Source organism: Hyperolius riggenbachi, chromosome 3 (genome assembly GCF_040937935.1).
Source record: "Hyperolius riggenbachi isolate aHypRig1 chromosome 3, aHypRig1.pri, whole genome shotgun sequence".
In the NCBI taxonomy this organism is placed as follows: domain Eukaryota; kingdom Metazoa; phylum Chordata; class Amphibia; order Anura; family Hyperoliidae; genus Hyperolius; species Hyperolius riggenbachi.
In genome coordinates this window covers 484,912,995-484,940,454 of record NC_090648.1, presented here as the reverse complement: position 1 = coordinate 484,940,454, position 27,460 = coordinate 484,912,995, and the positions used below count along the sequence as shown (strand labels likewise).

General features: G+C 45.2%; 1 long non-coding RNA gene across 1 annotated transcript in view; it reads left to right on the top strand.

Moving 5' to 3' along the window:
* Positions 1-25,797, top strand: part of LOC137561716 (uncharacterized) — a 30,664-nt gene extending 4,867 nt beyond the window's left edge. Inside the window, exons 2-3 of the long non-coding RNA XR_011030097.1 lie at positions 3,805-3,969; positions 25,549-25,797. This is a non-coding gene — a long non-coding RNA (uncharacterized lncRNA). The remainder of the gene's footprint in view (positions 1-3,804; positions 3,970-25,548) is intronic.
* Positions 25,798-27,460: the final 1,663 nt, after the last annotated feature.

Genomic DNA, 27,460 nt, shown 5'->3' with positions numbered 1-27,460 from the left:
TAAAATACTTTTTTTGTGATTGTGTTTTTATTTATTTTAACCCTTTGCGGAAATGGGTAAGGGGTACTTTGTACCCTTATACTCATTTCTCCTGGTGGTGGTGGTGGTGGGGGGGGGCATCTGGGGTCCCCTTCTTAAAGGGGACTCCCAGATGCCACCATGAGCCCCTTTCCCTCCCAAGAGTTGTCGCCCCCACCTCCTCCTGGGGCACCGGAGCCCCCCCATACCATGGACCATGCGGGCTGGTATAGCTCAGGGTGCGAAGCCCCAATCGGCCGGGGCTCCGCATTCTGGCTATCCCAGCCTGCATAGGGGACAAGGGGCCACAGAAGCTCGGGAAGGGGGACCCCATGTCATTTTTTGGGGGGGGAATTTCCCACTATCAGGACAAAAAATATATATATATATATATATTGTTTCCCACTATCTTTTTAACATAACCTGCAAATTTGGTGTTGCTAGGGTGTAAGGGGCCTTTGCTATTAACTGCTAAAGTCGGCGGGAATTGTTTCACTAAGAATAGTCATTTGACGCTTTTCAATGTATACTTTTTTCCTTTGAAATTTTAAAATCGATTTTCTCAAAAACTATAAGGTCTTTGTTCCCACAGTTCTTCTTAACATATCTGGCAAATTTGGTGTTCCTTATGCATATAGAAACAGATAGCGTGCATCTTCCGTCTTAAGCATGTAGATTTATTGCCAGTGTTATACATCAACATTGTATTCTGTGCGCATGGCGTATTCATAACTGCATACAAAATCTGCATAGTATTGCACATATATAGTACCTTGCGGCTCCTTGTGTGGGCCTGTCAGTGTAGGAGGTGGGAGTGAGGGACTGATGTGGGCCTAGCGACGGCCGTTTCGCGTCCTCCTGGACGCTTGGTCACGCCGTGTTCCAATTTGGTGTTCCTACCATGTAAGGGGGCTTTGCTGTAAACTGCTAAAGCCGGTGGGAGATAATCACAAATTACCGTAGTTTTTACTGTGATCCCCGCGATCACGACCGTGATTGCATTCCCAACATTTGTAATCATGGAATTTCCGTGTCCAATTTCCGTGATCCGGAAACGATCACGGCGTCGAATACCGAAGCCGAATAGTGAAAAAATGCTCATGAGTCACGAGTAATCCGTTATCACGGAAAATATCTGTCCAACACTGTTCACAACATCCACGTCTACTTGCTCACTGAGGACCTGAGCCCACTGAGGACCTGGGCTCACTGAGGACCTGAGCCCACTGAGGACCTGAGCCCACTGAGGACCTGAGCCCACTGAGGGAGGACCTGAGCCCACTGAGGACCTGAGCTCACTGAGGACCTGAGCTCACTGAGGACCTGAGCCCACTGAAGACCTGAGCCCACTGAAGACCTGAGCCCACTGAAGACCTGAGCCCACTGAGGACCTGAGCCCACTGAGGACCTGAGCCCACTGAGGGAGGACCTGAGCCCACTGAGGACCTGAGCCCACTGAGGATCTGAGCCCCCTGAGGACCTGAGCTCACTGAGGAGGACCTGAGCCCACTGAGGAACTGAGCCCACTGAGGAACTGAGCCCACTGAGGACCTAAGCCCACTGAGGATCTGAGCCCACTGAGGACCTGAGCCCACTGAGGACCTGAGCCCACTGACACAGTTGTGTCCGCTGTTCAGTTACACATCAATTTAAGGGCTCATCTCCATCTCTTTTAGCCTTGCTTATGAAACGCAATCGCAGGGACATCAAAGAGTGTATAGACTGCACTCTCTGATGTTTCCATACATGCACTGCGATTCACCACTATATAGTCAATATTTATCGCCTTGAAAACAATGGCAGTTGCCTGACAGACCTGTTGATCTTCTGGCATAAGTAGTGTCTGAGTCAAAATCCTGGAACAAGCATATGACTAATCCATCACCAAGGAAAGAAAAAAGAATCCGGGCACCATCAACTGCGATTACCACACTTTATTCCATCCCTACAAATACAGGTGTAAAGGGCTGATCTGACAGCCGTTTCGCAAGCAGGCACGCTTGCTTCCTCAGTGGTGATCGCAGTTGATGGTGCCCGGATTCTTTTTTCTTTCCTTGGTGATGTGATGATTCTAATCGTCTGGAGGCACACCAAACTAAACCACCAACCCCCAGCTGTTTGCCATCAGCAACTAGTGCCGATTCTGTTTACTCTTCAAATCTGATATGACTAATCCAGTAAGGTCAGCTGAATTAGAGTACATGATCTGTTACATGCTTGTTCATGGCCTCTGGCTAAAAGTATTACAGGCACAGGATCAGGACGGCTGCTACTGCCAGCTAACTGCTTTTGTTCAAAAGGAAATAAATATGGCCTCCTTAGCCCTCTCACCTCGTGTTCTCTTTAACCAGTAGCCCCAGGACCGCCTAACGTCGATCAGCGTAAAGTCCTGGGGCTCTGGTTTGCAGGAGATCGCGCATCTCCTGCTCAGTGGGCGGAGCAATTGCCACTTGGGAGACTGTTAGACGGTGAAACCGCCGTCTAAGTACCTGTACAGCGCTGCGATCTGCAGCAGCGCTGTACTGGGGACAGCCGTGTGACACGGCTGTCCACTCCTTAGGCACAGGGGTGATCGGCTGTCATAGGCTTAACCTCCCTGGCGGTTAATTTTTTTTTTCCTAATTGAAAAAATCCTTTTTTTAAAAAAAAAATGTTTGTTTCATGTAAAGCTACCAGAGTGGTAGCTACATGAAACACCACTAGAGGGCGCATGTGGCCCTCTAGTCCGATCGTCGCCGGCATCTATAGCAAACGGGAACGCGTATATAACGCGTTCCCCTGTTTGGCTTCTCCTGTCGCCATGGCGACGATCGGGATGACGTCATGGACGTCAGCCGACGTCGTGACGTCAGGCACACCCGATCCAGCCCATAGCGCTGCCCGGAACTCATTGATCCGGGCAGCGCAGGGCTCTGGCGGGGGGCCCTCTTCAGCCGCTGCGTGCGGCCGATCGCCGCAGAGCGGCGGCGATCAAGCTGTGCGCGCGGCTAGCAAAGTGCTGGCTGCGCGCACAGCAATTTACAGCACAAAAATCGCCCCACCAGGGGCTGAGATCTCCCCCTGCGCGGCATAGCCCGAGCTCAGCTCGGGCTTACCGCCAGGGAGGTTAAGCCTATGACAGCTGATCACGGGGATTGGCTGGTAGGGGGAGGGAAGGAGGGGGGAGTATGAGAAATATTAAAAAAAAAAACTTTTTTTATTAAAAACAAACATATAAACAAAAATAAATAAATAAACAAACATCTGAGGGGCGAAAAGGGGGGGGATCACTAGTGTGCTGTGTCGTGTGGCCCTGCAGCTTTGCCTTAAAGCTGCAGTGGCAAATTTATCTAAAATGTCCTGGTCACTAGGGGGGTTTAACACCATGGTCCTCAAGAGGTTAATAAAGTGGACCTGAACTCTTGCACAGGACAGAAGGAAAACATAGAGAAATGCACCCTGTATGTATTTAGAGAGGTTAGCCTGTGTCATTCCCCCTCATCTGTGTCTAATCACAAGTTGTAATTTGATCTCTCAGCTGTGTCAGCTGGCTGCCTCATCAGAGCAGCTAATTTGTAAACACAGGATGTTAGCCTTGTGTCTGCTTCCATGAAAGCAAAAAGTAGACACACTGCAGATTTATTGCAGGATTTGTATCAGCTGTAACAAATAATTTTTTATTCTGTAAAGGTTACTATGCTGGTGCTTATATTTTAGAGCAGAGGCGAAGTTCTGAGTTTAGGTCAGCTTTAAATTTTACAGTTTTTCCTCACAGCTCCCCTTTAAATTCTATTTATTTTTTCCCAGGACAACTGTCATTGTCAGACGGCAGAAGGCCACCCAACATCCCGCCGTTGGCCCCGCTATCAGCTCACCCACCGGCTTCTACATTTCACCGCAAGACAGGAACAGAGGCTTGCCTATATTGGCGTATTCCCATCAGGAGCGGGTTTTTAACACATGTTGACGTAGGTAAATTCTTGCCGGCTTCGCTCAATTCCCCGGTGGGGCTTTTTATAGATGGAGAATTTGCATCTTAAGCTATCCCCAGTGTAATATCAACACATCAAGTCTGAAGAACAAAGCCGCGGCCTAAGCCGGCTGATGTCTTCTAAATTCTCTAGGACGAAAATAAGAATGGGGTCGGAATGTTGATGAATCTGGTTTAGAGCCTGGCCAGACGGGTCCCTTCTCTTCCTCCGTCAGGCACTCCTCCCCGACGCTCTCCACCATTTTTATTGGCATGCTAACATTCAACAAGAGCTTTGCATTATTCACAAGTAAGATAATAACACAAAAAGTGAAGCTCCCCTCTGATCCTCTCCTCTCCTGTAGACCGCATCCAGTTTTATAGTTTGTGTTTATTTTTAAACTTCGATGATTGACAACTTGTGGGATACAAAAGAAAGCACACAGAGGGAAAATTGTAAAGCTGTGCAAACAAGCCTGGCCGACGCATGGCAAGGAAGAGACACGTCTCCGGGGTCCTCCTTCTCGTGTTGTATCAGCACAATCTTATGGAAATGTTGGAGATAAAGTTGGCCAGGAGTTCTGTGAAGAGTTATGGTTCATCCAAGAAGTAGCAGAGATCTCCACGGAGGTTTATACACATAGCTTCCAGAAATAGGACGCTCCCTCCCTATCCATTAAACGCAAGTTCAGACATAATCATTTTTTTTTTATGAAAGACAAGACTATGAGGTGGAACTCCACTGTTTGCACTCTAATATCTCAGGGAGTAGGAGGCACGCTATTAGTTATGGACCTGTGGGTGTCCCATCAGGTGTACAAGCAGGCAAAACTATCCTTAGAAAGTGAGGCTGTATACTAAAATAAAAATGAAACCAAGAGCCCATAGAGTGTAGTACACAGGTGTCAAACTCAAGGCCCCCGCTCGGGCTGAATGCAGATTTCATAGACAGCCCTTCTACCGTTCTCATCATATGCGCTGAGCAGCAGCACGATTGCGCTATCGCGTGCTGCATGCATTTTTGGGAATCGGAGCGCAGATCCCATTCATTGTAATGAATGGGATCTACAGCGCAGCGCATAGTAGCGCAGATGGCGTGCGATCGGACGCGTTGCGTTCCGATCGCACAGCCATCTGCGCTAAATGATGTGAATGAGGCCTTGCCCTCTCCCAACGAGTCAGAGTAGACTAGCGGAGTAGTGTAATATGTTCCTGCTCCAGTAATGCATCAGGTCTCTCCTATTCTTCCTAGCAGCTCCACGCTCTGTGCTTCCATACTGCCTTCACATATCAGGCCTCAGGAGACAGAGGTATGCAGCATAGAGCATGTGGTCGTCAGGAAGATCCGAGGAAACCTGAAGCAGCACTGGAGCAGGCAAATATTAAACTGCTCCACTGTGCTACTCTGCAGAAGGGGGAAGAGCAGGGCCCCCATGGTCGCTATGGTTATGCCACTTAATTTGAGACTGTTCATTAAATGTTGAAACATAATAAACAATTTGGCCCACGACTTAGACTAGGTTTTAGAGGTTGGCCAAAATGCCCAAATTGGTCCAAAATAAGTTTTAAGTGGTAGTATACTTACAAATGTGGGTCACCACCCATGATGACTAGAGATGAGGAAAATTGCCCAAACCTGTTTTGAAAATTTTTCGCAAAATTACAAGTTTTGCAAAATTTTAGCAAAATTTGGTGTCAATATCATGTATGAGGTTTTTTTTTTTTTTTTTATTGCAACTGAAAATCAGGCCCATAGACTTCAATTCACATGCAAAACAATGGCAAATTTTGGATTCAATTTCATGAAAATTTTTCTAAGCAAAAATTGGACAAATTTACTGTAAAATCAGGTTTGGTAATTTGCCTGCTCGTGTACGACCACTGGAAAGGCAGGTGATGAGAATAAACCTAAACTGGGGCTAGGAAGTCGCTCTCTTGGGAGAAAAAGGGTAAGAATCCTCCACCAAGGGTGGCAAACAAGATCAATGAAGGATAAAAGAGAAGTGTAGGCCAAGATTTCGCATATGTGAAATTTTGCATCGAAATTCACAATTACGCATCTTAATAGTAATGCGAAATTTCAGAGAAAACCGTAATTAATTTTGTATGTAAGTGTAATATTTATTAATTTTGCGTAATTTTTAGCAAAAATTTGCATAATTTTGTGCCGACTTAATAATAAAGCCCCCTATATATGCTATTGCTACCAAAATTGCTACACATGTTAAGCAGAATAGTGGGTTCAACTCAAAAAACATTTTTTCAAAAAGACTGTAGTTTTTGAGAAAATCGATTTTTAAAATGCAAAGAAAAATGGTTTTTAAACTGTTATTTTTTCTGAGTTTAAAAACCAATTTTTTTTTATTTTCACCATTTTAGCTGCAACGCATTTTGCAGGAACAATCCACTTCTTTGGGGCAAAAACAAAAGTATCTGCACAGGGATCAGTAAGTGCCCACCTGTGGTCTGTGTATACACATGCCAGGCTAAACAGGGCAGAGGCTGCCATTTGGGCCCACCTCTGCTAAGAATCTACTATAAGGTGTACCATGATTAGTGTGGTGTTCATACATATACGTTAAATGGCCAAAAATAGCCTTTGTGTCAAATGTCACCTCTGCTACTGTCATTACATTTCTTCGCACAGTTTTCAGTAGGAAAGGTAATCCAAAGGAACTGGTGTCAGACAATAGATCATCATTTGTATCATCTGAGTTTGAATCTATTCTGCGAGAGAGAAATACTGTGCATAGAAAAAGCATCTGTCTATTACCCCCAAGCAAAATGGAGAGATTCAACAGAAGTCTTAATGTGGCCATACATCTATAGATTTGGCGAGCGATCGATCCTCCAATTCAATAATTATTTTCAAATCGGATAAAAATCACTGCCACCAAACGCATGCCCGATCCACGATTCAGCCAATTTTGCCTGAAATTGGTCAAATGTATTGATCGGATATGTTGCAAGATGTCGGCTCGACATGGTCGGTCGAGTGCGTGGCGGAACGACAAACATGATGGATACTTTCGGCTCTCCCCTAGTGTACATATAACATACCCCCTGGTGCTCCTGTATTAATACTTTACCTCTACGCCACCGCTTCTCTTCCAGGCTCGTGCCCCAATGATCAACAATGTTTGTAGTTTTTCAAGTTCACCTGCCCATTGAAGTCTATTGTGATTCGAAAAGTTTACAGGTTCGCAAACTTTTTCGGAAGTTCGAGATTTGTGAACTGAAAATCAGAGGTTCGAGCCATCCCTCACCCTGTACTGTGATGGGGCATCTATCAGGGCACTATGATGTGGAGGCTGCAGTGGAGGGCACTAGGATGACAGGGCCACTAACGAGGCACAGTGGGGAAGAGGCAATATTGGGTGCCAATGGGAGCGGTAGTATGATAAGATGAGGAGGCAATAATGAGAGGCAACTTATAAAGTACTGTATGTATAAACACACCAGTAACCTGTATTCAATACATTATCGCATATAACAGATCCACAGCTATGATCTCTACATGTGGGAAAGTGTTCGGTTTTCTACCCTTGCGGCTTGTCTCTTTCTGGACTGAGGCACCGTGAGGCTCAAGAGGTGGAACTTGATGATGGACACATGTCTTTTCTCAACTTCGATATTTATGTAACTATGTAACGCTTTTCATATTGACTTTTTGGCTGTGTCTCGTTTTTCATCAGTTTCTCTCCAGAGTTCCAAGTTTAAACTTCTGGATCTTCTTCCTGGCCTGAAGATGTAATTCATTTGTGTGTTCCCACAGTGTAAAACATCTTTTTAACGCAAAAAAAAACAAAGTGTAATATCATCACAATCCAACTGAGATTGGATGTTCCATTCCACAACCCGATCATAACTCACCAGTATTGACAACATTCACTCAAGAAGACCTAAAGGCTCTGGTCATAACTTTGCAGAGCGCCGTGTGAAGCAGGAGGTAGTGATCCTCGGCAATATACGGCCTCTCCTCTGTTTAGTGTCCAACATCTCATCCGCCTTTGTCGTGCGCCGAGGATATTGGCAGAGAGATCACTTTTCACACTCCTCAGTTTGTGTTTTGTAACGCCATATTGAAGCTGATTCTTCAAAGGCAATGACTGACGATAGACAACCACGGCTAAACTGAAAGCAGACCTTCTGTAGGATTTCATGTGAGACCGTAGCTCTCTGTTTAGATCTGGCCGCAGATGTTTAAATCTTGACTCTATCATATTTGGGAGCAGTCATACAACGAATTAAAGGGGAAAGGGTGGCTTTGTTATTTGTTGACAGAGACGAGTGAAAGGATGAAATGTTTTTATAGTCCTCTGCTGGCCTTCAGTGGCAGAGCTTAAAGCAAAACCAGTGAGGTTTGCAATGCCAACATTCAGACATTTACCTCGGGAGAGAGGAGCCTCTGGGTCCTCCAGAGGCTTCCCTCGTCCTTCTCCACCATGTCGTTCCAGCACTGAGACCCTCGAATATTGCAGGCATGTGACTGCACTGTCCCTGCGCAGTACCACAGACCTACCTAGGCTAGGCGGGAACAAGCTGGTCGTTGACAATCTTTGGGGTGACACATTGCTAGAACGGCCCATTGTAGGGGGACAGGGGAGCCTCTGAAGAACCCAGTGGCTTCCCTCTCCCAGGGTGACTACCCCATAGGAGCACTTTTTTCCCCTGCAGGTATCTTTGAATTTTTAATCTGTGTGAAAGATATCTGATTGGATAAGGTGGCATCATTCACCCCTCCCACTTCCTGCACCACAGACCTCCATTAATAATAGAGAGCTTATTGTAATCTAGCTTCTTAGTGTGCAGCAATGTAGAATGCAGGAGAAACAGATATTTATTGGCTTCATGGTAATGGCTCTCTTGGCTGTTACATCCCAAGAAAACAATAACTTTATTCACCACTTACATTGCAGACACAGGATGTAGAAAATCCTCTGCTAATAATTATACTTTTTTTTACTTGTCCACACTCTTTCCTTTAACATACATAGCAGCATGTGACACTGACAATAGCTTTGATATTAACTGCTAAAGTCGGCACAAAAATTACACAAAAATTATGCAAAATTTTGAAACTATGGTCCCTGATTATGTTTACATACAAATTCAATTACGATTTTTCCTGAGACTTCGCATGACAATTTTGCATCGTAGTTGCAAATTATGATGCAAAACCAAGATTGTGTGAAATATATTTATATCTCTCTTGGACAGCAACCATGTGCTTCTCCCCATTTACAGCCCTACTTTCCCATATGCAGCAACCCTTCTTCCATGGTCAGCCGCCCCTTTGGCAAACAGCCTCCCAAGGCTCGTACAATAGTTACCTGTCCTGTGTCCTTTTATAGCGGGAACATCTTCGACAAGGGCCTGTTAAAGGGTGGGCGTGGCCGTGCTCCCACCAGTGAACAAGCGTGGCCACACTGCACATGACGTCTCGTGGCGGCCCAGCAGCATGGTCCTTCTTCGGGTTTGGCTATTTCTGCAACTCCGTGCTACTAGGTAGGGGCAAGTGGTCCAGCGCCTGTGCGCACTTGTTCAGGGACAGTAGCGCAGCCGCAAAAATTCAGAGAGACCTAGCGAGAAATGGTGGCCTGGTGGAGGATGTGGGAATCCTCTGGAGGCTCCAGAGGCTGCCCTCCATGGAAATATCTATCAGATATTTTTTTACAATTTAAACTCACAGGTTTGCTTTAGGCCCCTTTTACATTAGCAGGGTAAACCTGCTATGCATTACCCTATTTTGCCGCAAGGGGTCGCAAAAGCAATGAAAGTCTATGGAGACTTTGAAACTTATTACAGTCCATTGCAGTGCGCCAGAAGTATCCGATCTGACACAAGGGCAACAGCACGTTAACGCGTGCTCCACACTTAAAGAGAACCCGAGGTGGATTTTTTAAATCTGAATAGAACACAGAGGCATGTTCTGTGCACAATGACATTATGTTATGTCCTTCTATTGCCGCCGCCAGTCCCCCCATGGCTTTGCTGTACCCCTGCAAAATAGCGCCAGGCTAGCACAGTACTTCCTGGGTCGCGGCTTAGCTTCCGATTGGAAGAAGCTTACGGAGGCGGTGAGTGAGGGGACAGAGGCGGGGAAACCCTGCAATAGAGGAGGCGGCGGAGGAGAAGCTGATTGACAAATACAAGGTAAATAGCAGGCTATCGACAAGCAGATTGTCGCTAGCCTGGCGCTATTTTCAGCAGGACAGCAGAGCCCGGGGGAGGGGGGCTGGAGGCAGCAATAGATGGACACGGCGGTATGTCATTGTGCACAGAACATGTCTCTGTGTCCTATGCAGATGTAAAAAAATCTGCCTCGGGTTCTCTTTAATGGGGTGACGTAAGTCTATGGATGACGCACGTAGTGTCGACGATGTAGAGCGGTGCATCATGGCGTGCCTGTGCGGACTGACGGGAATCCCAGTGACCTACTTCCTGCCCAGCAGGAAGCATATCACTAAATGTGGGCAGCACAATGCATATGACCCTGTTGGCGCACTCTGCCGCTAGGTCATGTGCTTGTCATTTTTTGCGTTGCGGTGGAATGTGACCAGGCATCGCATCCCCTCCACAACGCAATAAATAGGTGTAAAACCGGCCTCGATATTAAAACAGCCATGTCTAAAAGCCAAAATGGTCATTTTGTTTATCATTTAGGTTTAGGCGGGATGTGTGTGCTGGTAGTTATGCCCCACAATCAGGGACATACCATCGGACCCGCTTGTCATCAGAGAAAGGGTTAAGCTGCTGTTCGCCGCAGGCTTCAGTCATCGCCGTGTCCTGTGCATTATCTCAGCGATAATAAATGGATGAGCGGAGATGGATCCTGATTCCCCCCCTCCCCCCTTTTAGATGAAGAATCAAATGAGAAATTTCTGCAGATCAATACCGTATAAATTAAAACATCTGGGAAGCATACAGCAGGGCGCGTGAGATCACAGCTGGCACACGCGCGCTGTTTCGTTTCCATAGCTGCTGCTATATACGAGAGCAATGAACTGCTTGTAACCTACACTCAGGCTATGACATTAAAAGACAACTCCAGACCAATTTTTTTTATTTAAAGGACACCTGAAGTGAGAGTGATACGGGGGATGCCATATTTATTTCCTTTTAAGCAATGCCAGTTGCCTGGCAGCCCTGCTGATCTGCTGATATTTGCATCTCATTCATCATCCCTACTTTAAAGTGTACAAGCATTTATACTTGGCACTTCCTCCAGCCCCCTGTGGGCTCCCTCGCCATCCTCCAGGGCTGCTCCGTTCCTCCGCTGGCTGGCCTGGTTTAACGGAACCCTAACTGAGGGATATGGATGTTTCATTTTAAACAATACCAGTTGCTTGGCACTCCTGATGATCTGTTTTGCTGCAGTAGTGTCTGAATCACACCAGAAACAAGCATGCAGCTAATCCTGTCAGATCTGACAATCATTTCAGAAACACCTGATATTCTGCATGCTTGTTCAGGGTCTATGGCTAAAAGTATAAGAGGCAGAGGATCAAAATGACAGCCATGGGAGATGGAGAGAGAGAGAAAAAAATTATACATACCTGGGGCATCTTCCTGCCCCCACCAGGCTGATCGCTCCCTTGCCATCCTCCAGGAATTTCTCCTGGAAAGTCCTCCAGTACTGCGTAGTCACAGAATGCTTCCGGCGACAGAAGCATGATGGGGCAACGAGTGGCGGAGCCGCGCATACGCACAACAACCCCAGACCGGAAGACTGCAGAGGATTCAGGCAGCCCAGGAGGACAGGGAGGGACTTATCAGCCTGGAGGGGGCTGGAGGAAACCCCAGGTATGTATATTTTCTCTGTCTCAGCCTCTCAGGTTTACTTTAAGTTTAGAGCTCTGTACAGACTTTAGAGGGTGAGTGACTCAGAACCATCATTCTGAGCATTTTGTGTAACAGTTTGTGTGTCAGCTGGGGAGAGGATTATGTATCATGTATTATCCCACCCATCCTTCCAGAACCTGTATGACCCAAAACCAATCCCGGTTACAACCCCCCATTTGTACTTGGCGAAATTAATGATTCTGATTCTGAGAAGCGGAAGGCTTATCACAGTACTGATGGGCACAGAAGACACCTGTGCTAATCTCCAGCCACCTGTACAGTGTCCCATATCCATGGCTACAGTGGTGCCTCACGTGACATGTTAGTACGTGCTGGCAGGTCACATGAGGCGGCCCTATAGTCAGAGAGGGAACAGGATGTGTGGCTGGTGATCCCATTGCTAACCTGACAAAAATTGGTGATTGATGGTGGCAATGCACCTGTGCTATTATTGCGTCTCAGCCACCGGGTAAAGGGGGGGGGGGGGGGTTGGTGAAATCAAGCAGCACACTTTGTTTTCAAGGGAGGGAGTGTGAGGAGGAGGGGGACATTCAAAGAGGGGAGCTGCCACATGTATGCAATACCACGTCTCTGCCCAGGGGAGAGGGGGTGTTTAGACATTTTCTTTTAGGCCCTTTGGTACTCTGCAGACCAGCAATGTGGCTGTAACAAAAACAGTGCATGGAAATTTGGGCGCCCGCTAATTCTGAACCTCCAGACTAAAAATCTACTCAGCAGCACTGAAAAGGCTTGGTGTTTCTTTAACAGTTTCACAGCATCAGAACTTTGTTTTTCTTACCAAAGCCTTATTTTTAGCTGTAAAGAAGCTAAGCTCCGCCCCATCAATGAAAACTGCCCGGGCATTTCCCCCTGATTCTGTGCAAATTATGATGGGATTGCTGATGTTGTTGTTCTCATTGCCTAGCAACTGGACGGGGTGATCAAGACACAGGACAGTTGGAACTGTGTCTCATGATCCCTGCCGCCTCCTTTCAACCAAAAAGATGGCTGCCCTCATAAAATCACATACATCTGCCTGTTCTTAAAACAGGGTGGGTAAGAGATTATATTACCTATCTATTTTAATTAAAATAACTAAGGTAACTTCATGACAGTATGTTTATTTAATCTGAAGTTCCTCTTTAAGGTGTAAAATATCTGTATGAACTACAGATATTTTACTATGGCTAAACCTAAGCCTACTCCAGGCTTTCTCAACCTGGGTTCCTTGCGAACTCTGCAGGGGTTTCTTGGCATTTCCCCCCATAGTGGGGGAAGTATAACACAGCACATTATAATAGGTCTACTGTAAAAAGCACTAAATTGGATTGGGGGTCAGAATTATAATGAGCACATTAATAAAAAGTGCTAGAATAAGGAGTGGGTACTATGGAGGTGCCCAATGTGCGTTCTATTTTAGTATTTTTAAATACAAACAAAAGATTATATAATAAAAAGAGAGGTAATTGCTTACCTCTCCAGAAGGTATAGACACCAGTTCAACTGGAAAAAAGTTTTTATACAAAAAACAATCTGACAACGCGTTTCACGGGTCATGGCCAGCTTCCTCAGGTCAATACAAAATGCCTTGATAGCATAGGGGATATAGTGTAGGCGCCTCTAATTAATACCGAGCAGGGACAGTTAATTCCCTGCAGGCCTATACAGTGGTTGCAGGAACTGCAACCTACCTTTGTGAGTATATATTTATATGAGTTTATCCTCCCTATACCTGACGATACTACACCATTGGGCTCCCGGTCTCTCCCTACTTCTCACCTAGGTATTCTTGGCCCTTACAAGAATCACCAAAGAAAAAAACCCTATAGCTATAATAAGGAGACAGTATAAATGAAGGGCACTATATTAGGGGGTAGTGAAATAAACAGTCACAGATACTTTTAAAGACTACGCCTCGTGCAAAATAAATGCAGGGGTTACCTGAGATCCAAAAATTATTTGCTGGGTTCCTCCAGGTTAAAAAAGGTTGAGAAAGGCTGGCCTACTTCCACACAAAACTCTCTCCCGAAAGCCTAACCCTAACCCCCCCAGCCCAAACTACCCCCTGATGCCTCACCCTAACAGTCCCCCCCCCCCCCCCGCACAAACTTAACTTCCTACCTCCTGCCTCACCCTAACCATGCCTAACCTTAACCTACCCCTACAAGAAAAAAAAACGTAATTTTTTCGGGCGCCACAGTAAGCACCAATTGAGATCACAGCAGTAAGCACCTATTGAGAAATCGGCATTGAGGCATAGAGGCGGGTGCCCATGGTGCCCTGGGCACCCAGATTACCCCTCAATGCTAATTTTTCATCAAGCCCATATTGCAGTGACCAAACATCTGCTGCTAGCGGGCGCACAAATTGCCTGGTTCGCCCTACACTGAACATGCACAGCAGTTTCCAGATACACAATCAATATCACTCACATATCCCAAAAAATCACTGCGCATGCTCATACCCTGTAAGATAAATCAAAAAGCGCACTCCAAAAGGTCTAAACATTGAATTGGATATTAATTGTTTTATTGCTAATGGATGAGTTAATTGTTATATGCACTGACTGCACTTTAAAACTGTTATATGCACTGTACATGCACTGTTTGCACTTAAGTTCACTGATGTGTGTTTTATGAATTTGGGGAAAATAATATATTACCCATGCTCACTGTTATGGTAAGGTAATTGATTGTAGTAAGGGGGAAGATATGTTTATTTGCTATGATACAAGAATTCACAAGCACTGTCACTTTATATAAGATGGTGATGAGTGTGTTAATGAGGGATAAGGGGGTGATATTAGTGACTATATGTCAACTTAATGTAATGGAGGTGAGGAGGATGTGTTAGGTTGTACTTCGTATGATTATAAGCACTGTCACTTTAAAGAAATAAGGTGATGAATGTGTCATATATGGGGAAGGGGAAGTGATTTACATTAGTAGATATTGATATTAATAGTAGATATTGATAATAATTTGCAGGGGAAATTGGGGATTGATCTGAGTCAATGGGGTGGTTGTGTATTTACAGTATAATTGCACGCATGGGTGATAGGAGTAGTATAATGGATAATATGTGGGAGGGTATGATTACACCTGCACAGGTAGAGGGTGGGCTATTTGAAGTGAGAATCGGATTTTGAGTATACGGATTCCGCTGTGGAACGGAGGGAGGATACGATGTAGTGCTGAGCCTGTCCACTGTTTTGGGCTGTTGCTGATAAGTATGTAAATGTCACAGCTAATGCTAATGTTTTAGTAGGTGTCTGATTGGTGATTTTATAATGTTTTTATGTTGTTATTTTAAGTTGCCATACCGCGGAGAAATGCAGTCAGCACGTTACCGGGAGCCTAGCAACAAGTAGAGGGTGGGATTGCGGGCGGTCCCGATGACGGAGGAGGCGCGGTATGGTATTCACATGCGACGTTGGCTGGCTTTCTCCAGCCCCTGAATGAGTTACGTTGTAACGAAACGCGTAGGGCGGAGTCGGAGGAGCGCGCTGATGTCACGACCAGGAAACAAGGAAGCCGGATGGTAATGTGCTGCTCCGTTTGTCCGCGGCTGGAGCGAGCACTATCTCTGTAACCTGGCGGTTTTACATTAAACTGGATCTGCTTTTACATCGTGGTCTTCTCCTTGGCTGACTGAGAGAGGCTTGATATGCAGTGGTGAAAGACGCGCTTCTGGTGAGTGCTCCCACAAAGGGGGAAAAGCGACTTTCTGATCCCTATCTGAGGTGGTGGCACTACCCCCAGAAGTGCAGCAGAGGTTGCAGATTTTAGTCTGTTGAAGACAATGCTGGGCACTATGTGCGCTTTTTGATTTATCTTACAGGGTATGAGCATGCGCAGTGATTTTTTGGGATATACTGATTAAAGTGAAGTGACTTTTTCGTTGCTGCGATCCCCTGAGTGTGTGTATATTATCTCCAGTGGAGCGCAGTGTATTCCTGAGGATTTTTAATATCACTCACATGTTCATTATCATCATGGGGATGCTGAATATTTTGAGATGATCCAAATTGTAGGCTAATGTTATGCAGCTTGGATATGGACCAATCAAAAGCAACACATGCTTCAGGATTTGATTGGTCTGTTTGCAATATGCATACATTTGTGTAAAATTTGCTGCATCTCATCATTTTTATCTTCTCATTGTCCATCTCTATGTCTTCTACAAGAATTAGAATCAGATTACCAAGGAGGTGAAGATAAAACCTGTACAGAAGGCAGCGTGGGAGTCACGGGGCATGATGGGGTTAGTAGCTCAGGTCAAGAGGATTAGAAGACAGATTAGCAGCTAAAAGGAAGGCTGGGATCCTATCAAAGGTCAGAGGCGGAAGGCTCAGATCATCATTACAGACAGCAGGTTCCTCCTTAGATCTGTACAGTGGCTGTAACATAGCCACTGAAATTATCCACTGTAATGTGTGCAGGGTCAATGTGTTGCTGTCCAATGCACATTTGACCCCATTAAATACAAATAAATATGGCAGCCATGTGCCCCAAAAATACCCCTGTGCTGCAATTTATTGCAGCGCACTGCAGCCGACACTGGCCCTGATTCAAAAAACAATACAATAAAATTGTAAATAACATTTTCTGGTGATAAAGCTAGCAATGTAATGGGAATTGCTACAAATAGCACAATTTGTGTTATGTACCAGCATATATACATAACATACTGTATATAACCAGTGTTACCAGTGGCATAGCAGTAAGGGATGCAGAGATAGCGACCACACCAGGGCCCCTGGACCAGAGGGGCCCAGAAGGGGCCCTCCTTCAGCGGCTTTACTAGCTGTTTATTGGTGCTATGCTGGTAATAGTATGTGCTTTGATTAGTTGTAACCATTAATAGACTGTTCCACTCCCCAGCCTACACCTCTCTGAGACTGCAGCTGTCCCCTCCCCTGCCTACACCTATCTGACCCTTACCTACTTACATCTCTCTGACACTGCAGCTGCCCCCTCATCTGCTTACACCACTGTGACACTGCAGCTGTTCCCTCCCCTGCTTACACCTCTCTGACACTGCAGCTGTCCCCTCCCCTGCTTACACCTCTCTGACACTGCAGCTGTCCCCTCCCCTGCTTACACCTCTCTGACACTGCAGCTGTCCCCTCCCCTGCTTACACCTCACTGACACTGCAGCTGTCCCCTCCCCTGCTTACACCTCTCTGACACTGCAGCTGTCCCCTCCCCTGCTTACACCTCTCTGACACTGCAGCTGTCCCCTGTCCTGCTTAGACCTCTCTGACACTGCAGCTGTCCCCTCCCCTGCTTACACCTCACTGACACTACAGCTGTCCCCTCCCCTGCTTACACCTCACTGACACTGCAGCTCTCCCCTCCCCTGCTTACACCTCTCTGACACTGCAGCTGTCCCCTCCCCTGCCTACATCTCTCTGACACTGCAGCTGTCCCCTGTCCTGCTTAGACCTCTCTGACACTGCAGCTGTCCCCTTCCCTACTTACACCTCTCTGACACTGCAGCTGCCCCCTCATCTGCTTACACTACTGTGACACTGCAGCTGTCCCCTCCCCTGCTTACACCTCTCTGACACTGCTGCTGTTCCCTCCCCTGCCTACACCTTTCTGACACTGCAGCTGTCCCCTCCCCTCCTTTCACCTCTCCGACACTGCAGCTGTCCCCTCCCCTGCTTACACCTCTGTGACACTGAAGCTGGCCCCTCCTCTGCTTACACCTCTGTGACACTGCAGATTTCGCCTTCCCTGCTTACATTTCTCTGACACTGCAGCTGTACCCTACCCTGCTTACACCTCTCTAGCACTGTAGCTGTACCCTCCCCTGCTTACACCTCTCTTACACTGCAGCTGTCCCCTCCCCTACTTACACCTCTCTGACACTGCAGAAGTCCCCTCCCCTGCTTACACCTCTCTGACACTGCAGCTGTTCCCTCCCCTGCTTACACCTATCTGCTGTCCCCTCCTCTGTTTACACCTCTGTGACACTGCAGCTGTCTCCTCCCCTGCTTACATCTCTCTGACACTGCAGCTGTACCCTTCCCTGCTTACACCTCTCTAGCTCTGCAGCTGTCCCCTCCCCTGCTTATACCTCTCTAGCACTGCAGTTGTCCCCTCTCCTGCTTACACCTCTCTGACATTGCAGCTGTCCCCTCTCCTGCTTACACCTTTCTGACACTGCAGCTGTCTCCTCCTCTGCTTACACCTCTCTGACACTGCTGCTGTTCCCTCTCCTGTTTACACCTCTCTGACACTGCAGCTGTCCCCTCCCTGCTTAGACATCTCTGACACTGCGGCGGTCCCCTACTCTGCTTACACCTCTGTGACACTGCAGCTGTCCCCTCCCCTGCTTACACCTCTCTGACACTGCAGCTGTCCCCTCCCCTGCTTACACCTCTCTGACACTGCAGCTGTCCCCTCTCCTGCTTATACCTCTCTGACACTGCAGCTGTCCTCTCCCCCACTTACATCTCTCTTACACTGCAGATGTCCCCTCTCCTGCTTACACCTCTCTGACACTGCAGCTGTCCCCTCCTCTGCTTACACCTCTCTGACACTGCAGCTGTCCCCTCCCCTGCTTACACCTCTCTGACACTACTGCTTTTCCCTCCCCTGTTTACACCGTTCTGACACTGCAGCTGTCCTCTCCCCTGCTTACACCTCTGTGACACTGCAGCTGTCCCCTCCCCTGCTTACACCTCTCTGACACTACTGCTGTTCCCTCCCTTGTTTACACCTCTCGGACACTGCAGCTGTCACCTCCCCTGCTTACACCTCTCTGACACTGCAGCTGTCCCCTCCCCTGCTTACACCTCTCTTACACTGCAGCTGTCCCCTCTCCTGCTTATACCTCTCTGACACTGCAGTTGTCCTCTCCCCCACTTACACCTCTCTTACACTGCAGATGTCCCCTCTCCTGCTTACATTTCTCTGACACTGCTGCTGTTCCCTCCCCTGTTTACACCTCTCTGACACTGCAGCTGTCCCCTCCTCTGCTTACACCGCTCTGACACTGCAGCTGTCCTCTCCCCTGCTTACACCTCTCTAACACTGCATCTGTCCCCTACCCTGCTTACACCTCTCTGACACTGCAGCTGTCCCCTCCCCTGATTACACCTCTCTTACACTGCAGCTGTCCCCTCCCCTGCTTATACCTCCCTGACACTGCAGCTGTCCTCTCCCCTGCTTACACCTCTCTGACACTGCAGCTGTCCCCTCCCCTGCTTACACCTCTGTGACACTGCAGCTGTCCCCTCCCCTGCTTATACCTCCCTGACACTGCAGACTTTGGTGCTGCATGTCAATTGTTATGTATAGCGCTCTTGAGGAAGCCGAATGTAAAACTCGCACTGGGGCCTAGAGCTCCTAAGTTATGCTACTGAGCATTATGTGGATATGTGATGTGCATTATACCAGTAATGCAGCATCTGCTGCATCTGTACATAACGTAAGTTGTGCTATTTGTGCACCACACCTTACCATACTTGCAAAAACGCCAGTTAGATTAATGAGGGTTGTGTGCGCTCGTCAATCTTATTGTTGCTTCTTAAATCTTCCTCTTTGTGACTGTACACCCCTGGCAGGCACAAAGTACAGCTTGCATCTGTGCGCAATTGCACAGAGCCTTTCATGCACAGAAAAAAGCCACATACGAGTGGATCCCTGCTACTGCACAGGCACATTGTGATTTGTGACAGCACAGTGTGGCTGTGCTTTTACACGGAGGAGGGCGTGGCCGTGACTAATCTTCCATGTAGGGGTTGTCTAAACTTTTTAGGCCAAGGACCATGTTGCCTTTGTTGAGATTGCTAGGGGATCGATCTAACAAAATTAAACACAATTTTGCTAATCCTGTAGCCAAGTTCCAAAGTCCTATAGTAATTGCAGTAGGTTCTGACTACGAAAAATGGCCGCTGGAGAAAAATCTGTCTATGAATGCGAACGCTCCATTTTTTTGTAGTTCCATAACAATCACTATACAGGATCTTCTCAAAAAATTAGCATATTGTGATAAAGTTCATTATTTTCTGTAATGTACTGATAAACATTAGACTTTCATATATTTTAGATTCAAATACACACAACTGAAGTAGTTCAAGCCTTTGATTGTTTTAATATTGATGATTTTGGCATACAGCTCATGAAAACTCAAATTTCCTATCTCAAAAAATTAGCATATTTCATTCGACCAATAAAAGAAAAGTGTTTTTAAAACAAAAAAAGTCAATCTTCAAATAATTATGTTCAGTTACACACTCAATACTTGGTTGGGAATCCTTTTGCAGAAATGACTGCTTCAATGCGGCGTGGCAGGGAGGCAATCAGCCTGTGTCACTGCTCAGGTGTTATGGAGGCCCAGGATGCTTCGATAGCGGCCTTAAGCTCATCCAGAGTGGTAGGTCTTGCATCTCTCAACTTTCTCTTCACAATATCCCACAGATTCTCTATGGGGTTCAGGTCAGGAGAGTTGGCAGGCCAATTGAGCACAGTAATACCATGGTCAGTAAACAATTTAGTGGTTTTGGCACTGTGAGCAGGTGCCAGGTCGTGCTGAAAAATGAAATCTTCATCTCCATAAAGCTTTTCAGCAGATGGAGGCATGAAGTGCTCCAAAATCTCCTGATAGCTAGCTGCATTGACCCTGCCCTTGATAAAACACAGTGAACCAACACCAGCAGCTGACATGGCACCCCAGACCATCACTGACTGTGGGTACTTGACACTGGACTTCAGGCATTTTGGCATTTCCCTCTCCCCAGTCTTCCTCCAGACTCTGGCACCTTAATTTCCAAATGACATGTAAAAGTTGCTTTCATCCGAAAAAAGTACTTTGGACCACTGAGCAACAGTCCAGTGCTGCTTCTCTGTAGCCCAGGTCAGGCGCTTCTGCCGCTGTTTCTGGTTCAAAAGTGGGTTCATGCTTCCATCTGCTAAAAAGCTTTATAGAGATGAAGATTTCATTTTTCAGCACGACCTGGCACCTGCTCACAGTGCCAAAACCACTGCTAAATTGTTTACTGACCATGGTATAACTGTGCTCAATTGGCCTGCCAACTCTCCTGACCTGAACCCCATAGAGAATCTGTGGGATATTGTGAAGAGAAAGTTGAGAGATGCAAGACCCAACACTCTGGATGAGCTTAAGGCTGCTATCGAAGCATCCTGGGGCTCCATAACACCTGAGCAGTGCAACAGGCTGATTGACTCCATGCCACGCCGCATTGAAGCAGTCATTTCTGCAAAAGGATTCCCAACCAAGTATTGAGTGTATAACTGAACATAATTATTTGAAGGTTGACTTTTTTTTTAAAAAAAACACTTTTCTTTTATTGGTCGAATGAAATATGCTAATTTTTTGAGATAGGAAATTTGAGTTTTCATGAGCTGTATGCCAAAATCATCAATATTAAAACAATAAAAGGCTTGAACTACTTTAGTTGTGTGTATTTGAATCTAAAATATATCAAAGTCTAATGTTTATCAGTACATTACAGAAAATAATGAACTTTATCACAATATGCTAATTTTTTGAGAAGATCCTGTATGACTACAGACAAGCGGTGGGGGAGGTAGAGCTGCAATGCAAGTTGTCTCCTGTATGCAGAGCTGCAGCAACAGCTTGCGGGCCACAGGCAATTGAAAACAGGAGAGAGTTTGGAGGGCCACCAGAGAAGGCACAGTGGGCCGCATTTGGCGCCCCGGAACTGACTTTAGACATGCCTGTTCATAGTTAATGTTATGCTGGGAATACATTATGAGATTTTTTGGCAGATAGATGGTTCGATAGATAACTTTCGACATGTCCGATCTGATTTTCCATCGTTTTTCTGATCGATTTCTCATAGACGTGAATGGAAATCGATCGGAAAATCGATCGGGCAGTAAATCTGCTGAAAAATTTCATAGTGTATTCCCAGCATTAGAGGGTCCCATCACAGTGCAGAAGGGGCAAAGGGCATTGGGGAAGCCATCCAGGGGCTTCCCGCTACTGAAGTTAGTATCTTACTTTTTTTGGGAGGTGGGGACTTAAAAAGGTGACCAGTCCTATGGTGAGACATTTTTTTCAGCATGGACCGGTGATGAGCGAAAATATTCTTTTTGCATTAATTTTTTACGAAAATGATGTAAAATTCAACCCTCAAGAAAAAATGCCATCGAAAATCATTTTGTAATAAGTTTGTGATTTTTCAGCATTTTTCACAAATTTTCATGCTAAAATTAACAATTTTCGTGTTTTTCAAAGTAAAAACTAAAACTTTTCTCTTTCTTCACAAATAGTCTTATCGAAAAGCAAAATTTCTTTTCTTTGACTATATAAGGAAAATACAGTGTATTCTTGCAAATAGTTTCTCTAAATCGAAAATAGCATTTTCGATGCAAAAAATTACTTTGTCCAAAATTCGCAAGCCACAATGGTATGGTCTAATTTTATGGCAATTTGATAAAAACTTTTGGCTGTACAGAAAAATGTAAAAGTTTTTTTCTTACCATAGTCATAGTCTAATGTCCTATCATATAGTTATTATATATTTATACAGCACTGACATCTTCTGCAGCACTTTACAAAGTATATAGTCATGTCGCTGACTGGACTGTCCTCAGAGGAGCTCACAATCTAATCCCTAACATAGTCATAGTCTAATGTCCTATCATATTATTATTATATATTTATACAGCACTGACATCTTCTGCAGCACATTACAGAGTACATAGTCATGTCACTGACTGTCCTCAGAGGAGCTCACAATCTAATGCCTACCATAGGCATATGTCCATTTTATTGTTGGGCCAATTTAGGGGAAAACCAATTAACTTATCTGTATGTTTTCATGATGTGTAGAAAACTGGACTGCACGGAGGAAACCCACACAGACCCAGCGCTGCAAGGGGAGAGTGCTATCCACTACGCTAAAATGCTTCCCATTAATTTCAGTACTACCAGTTTTTGGCCCCAATAAACACCATTTCAGAGTATTTACTTCTTCAGAATCCTTACTTGAAGCCTAGCTTATAAACCTTTTGAAAGTGAAAATGGGCAAATGCCAACTCCAACTTTACCGTACGCCAACTGATGTTCTTTAAGTATTTATCATTGAAAGAAGTCACTATTGTAGTTCTATTATTTTCAGCTTCTGTTTCATGGAAAATGCCGGCCTCTTCCGTTAAGCTCCAGAACAAACATCCCCTTTGTTGGCCGCAATGTTTGCCGTGTGTAATGTATGGCTGTTGTCATAAACACAACCCGCTACTTTGTTTCTCTTCGGGAGATGAGAGACACACGGCAGACAAGACGTCCTGAAAGCGAATACATGTGCATCATCATAAAGGATGAAAAAGAGAATAGAGAAAAAAAAACCAACAAAATGACTGTTTATTTTATGAAAGGACGACCCGGCTTTTGATGAGCACAAAAGGGAGAAAATAAACATAAACCAAAAGCTTTTTATCCTCCTTACAACCGCTCACATGAGAGGGAGTCTGCAGACTAAATATCCTCACGGTTCTGCTTGTGTAACTGGCACTGGCCTTTGTTTGCCGATCTCCATCTTCTTCCCTCTGAAACCCAATCGCAAAGAGATGAGATAACCGCTGTTGTTTTTGGCCACCTCGGGCAATCGTCATTGGTTGGAACAGATAGATCATTTTTTGCTGGTCAGTCTCTACAAAGGTGGCCACATACAGGTCAGATAGAAGGGTGGGGTGGAGGCGCCCAAAATATATGGGTGTTAAAACTTTAAAACGTAATGTGTAAATGAGGACGACCCTAGTTCAACTAAAAAATACTTATTCAAAAAATTGACAACGCGTTTTGTGGGTAATTTTTGTATTGACCCGAGGAAGCGGACGATGACCCGCAAAATGCTTTGTCAATTTTTTTAATAAATATTTTTCCAGTTGAACTGGTGTCTGTATCTTCTGAAGAGGTAAGCGATTACCTCTCGTTTACACAATTATGTTTTCAAGTTTTAACACACATATATTTTTGGCGCCTCCACCCCACCCTTCTATCAGTCAGACCTCTTTTGGAGGTAAAAGCTTTACAGTTTTCTGTAAAGAGTTTTGAACCACAGGAGAGCGACAGTCCAGTATCCAGGATGACCTGGAGCACGGAGCAGGGATGTTGAATTCCCTCCAGGCCTATATGGTGGTTGCAGGAACTGCCACCCTCCTTTGTAAGTATATATTCACAAATACTTTCATCCTCTTATACCTAACGATACTGCAACATTGGGCTACTGGTCTCTCTCTACTTCTCATTTAGGTGCTCTTGGTTCCTACAAGAACACTAACGCCTTCTACATACAAGTCAATATTGATTCTTGCATAATTTTTTTTTTCATTGACTAAAAGTTTTATTCAAGTATAAGTCAAAGGTAAGACAACAGTGCAGTGTAACATTAGTGCATAGTTGACAAGTTAATGAACATTTTACATATGTACATTAGTACCTTTACGGAGAGACTAGAGAAGAGAAGCAGGTGGTAGAGAGAATGGAGGACTAGTAAGAGGGAACTCAGGATTCTTGCATAAATGTAATCTGCCACCGATACTTTGGCCTCATCCCTGAGCTGGTTTGATGGATCAATCAATTCCATACTGTTTATTGTTATATTTTGCTTCTCAACACTTTTCTCTTGAATGTCCATGAGATTCCTGAAGCTAAACCTGGACAAAATGGAACTCCTGATTATTCTGCCCCACCCAGCACCAACTTATAGCAACTCCCTTCTTTCTGGCCGTTCTTTGAAATGCACTGTCCGAGAAATGCATTTCAGTCTATGAGAGTTTGTTCATTTGGATCAATAAAAGTACAGTTCTTAACCTCACCATAGAGCAAGTAATTTTATCTTTACCTCCTGTATTTTTAAATAGTTTTTAATCATTATATTTAGCTTAATTTTTAAAAAGCACAGGCAACACATTTTGTGAGTCTCCACCCACTTCCTCAGGCCAAATAAAATGGCAAAGGGTTTCAAAAGCTGGGTGCAGAGCACCTCATTAAAGAGGAACTCCAACCTAAACAAACATACTGTCATTAAGTTACATTAGTTATGTTAATTAAAATAGATAGGTAATATAATCTCTTACCCACCCAGTTTTAAAATAACAGGCAAATGTTTGTGATTTCATGGGGGCAGCCATCTTTTTGGTTGAAAGGAGGTGACAGGGAGCATGAGACACAGTTCCAACTGCCCTGTGTCCTGATCACCCCTCCCAGTTGCTAAGCAACGTGAATAACAACATAGGAAATCCCATCATGCTTTGCACAGCATCAGGGAAAAAAGGCCTGGGCAGTTTTCTTTGATGGGGAGGAGCTTAGCTAGAAATGCAGCATGCAGCTAAAATTGATGCTTAGGTAAGAAAAACAAAGTTCTGATGCTGTGAAACTGTTAAAGAAACACCAAGCCTTTCCAGTGCTGCTGAGTAGATTTTTAGTCCTGAGGTTCACTTTAACTATAGCAGGATTTTTTTTAACACGAATGGGGTATAGTTTGCTCTCCCCACCAGCCTACTATTGTTGGCTGGCGTGTCACACAAATGTGAGTATAATTATCCCCGTTATGTTAATCCCTGTGTCAGTAACTAACTACACTATATTGGCTCTTGGTTTCATCCCACATTCCCCTTCCGCCTGTTTTCCATCTATATTGATCTTGTCTCGTTTTTAAAGCTCATCCTTATTTGCTCTATCTCAGAGATATACAATATATTTTTCACTGCTCGTATTGTTTTATTCATTAGATTGCTATGCTTTAAAGGCCAGTTCTTTCCAGGATGACTTTAAACAGACTCCAGATGGAGGTGTGCCTGGGTCTCTGATGTCCGGACGAGGATGGATTTCCATACAGAGATGGAAGGGGAGATGTTGAGAGCCGAGTGGAAGATCTGACTGAGTGCTGAACCAATAACTGCGCATACCACGGACCAAGCCAAGTTCATACATCTTCCTTCTTCAGGTCTGTTGCTAAAATAATCCAGATAAATACCAAATGCAACAAAAGGTTCCCAACAGCTAGTGGTCAATTTCTCATCAACTTTTCAAACAGATTTTTTTTATCTCTTGGAGGCTTCTTTTTCACTGTAAATTGCAATTCCGATTTGTGATTCTGATTTGCGAATTTCACTGGATGCTAGCAATACAGGAAGAGTAGAGATGAGGCCAGGGCCGGCCTTAGGTTTCACAGCGCCCTGAGCGAAACCTGATTTTGGTGCCCCCCCCCCCTCATCCTCTTCGCGTGCACGCCCACACACACACACACACACACACACACACGTCCATATGCAATTCACCTTTTTTCCTAGGACAGTGGTTTTCAACTTTTTTGAAGTCGTGACACATCACGCCAAATGCTCAGATCTCTGTGACACATCACATATGTATAATAGAAAAAATACTATTAATAACCACAAAATAAATGGAAAGAGTGCATTATCCTGAATACAATTAAAAATGAAGGCTAGAACCTTTCAGGAGTATTAATAAAAACAATCAGTGGGACAGTTAGCCCCCACCCCCCATTTGGAATGCTAGCACAGCACCAACAATTTTCTCCACGCGTTATAGCCACTGTGCGCCCCCCCCCCCCCCAACAAAAATGCCCTCAGACTCAGTATAGGTAGGTAGCCAGGTATAGGTACCCCCAGTATAGGATCTCATGTGTAGGTGCCCTCAATATAGGTAGCCAAGCATAGGTGCCCCCAGTATAGGAAGTCAGTTGTAGGTCTCCCCCGTAGGTAGTCAGGCGTAGGTGCCTCCAGTATAGGTAGCCAGGTGTTGGTGCCCTCAGTATAGGTAGCCAGGAGTAGATGCCTTTCCTCAGTATAGGTAGCCAGCTATAGGTGCCCCCGGTATAGGAAGTCAGGTGTAGGTGCCCTCAGTATAGGTAGACAGCTATAGGTGCCCCCTGTATAGGAAGTCAGGTGTAGGTGCCCACAGTATGGGTAGCCAGCTATAGGTGGCCCCTTGGAAGCCGGCGCCCTGAGCGACCGCTCCGGTCGCTCAGGTCAAAGGCCGGCTATGGATGAGGCCGACCCTATCCAATGCTCTTTCATGTTTCGAAGCAAGGACAAGCTCCTTTGTCATACGTTGGTATTTCACACACACACAGCAGACAGAATATATTGACAGGCTAGGAGATATTCAAATGTCACTACAGCACTCTTCAAAGGGATTTAAATGCACATGTATACACTTTACATACAATGATATTTTAGACTCAGCAGACAGAATGTGGACAAGATGGATTCCACATAAGATCTACTAGCAAAGACGGCTACCATGTCCTGTACCTGTCACACTGCACACTTCTGGTCCTGCAATTAGATCTTATAAGTCTCAGATTGAGTTCTTGACAAATATCCAAAATACCAAAACCAACAGCCAACAATGTTAGCAACTTTTGAAAGCAGAATTTTGGAAATCCTCCCTTTATCTAACCATGGGTCTAACATTCAAAATAATAACTGTAAATTATGTAAACAAAATTATAAAACAATGTCTACAAATACCTGTAATAAAGCCCAAATTCTGAAATTTCAAAAATATTTATTTTCTCATTTCTCTATGTAACCTGAATATGAACCACCAACCTGCAAAACCCACTACCTACTCCTCAACGTCAACATTAAGGGGCGGGTCACTTAGTCACACCCT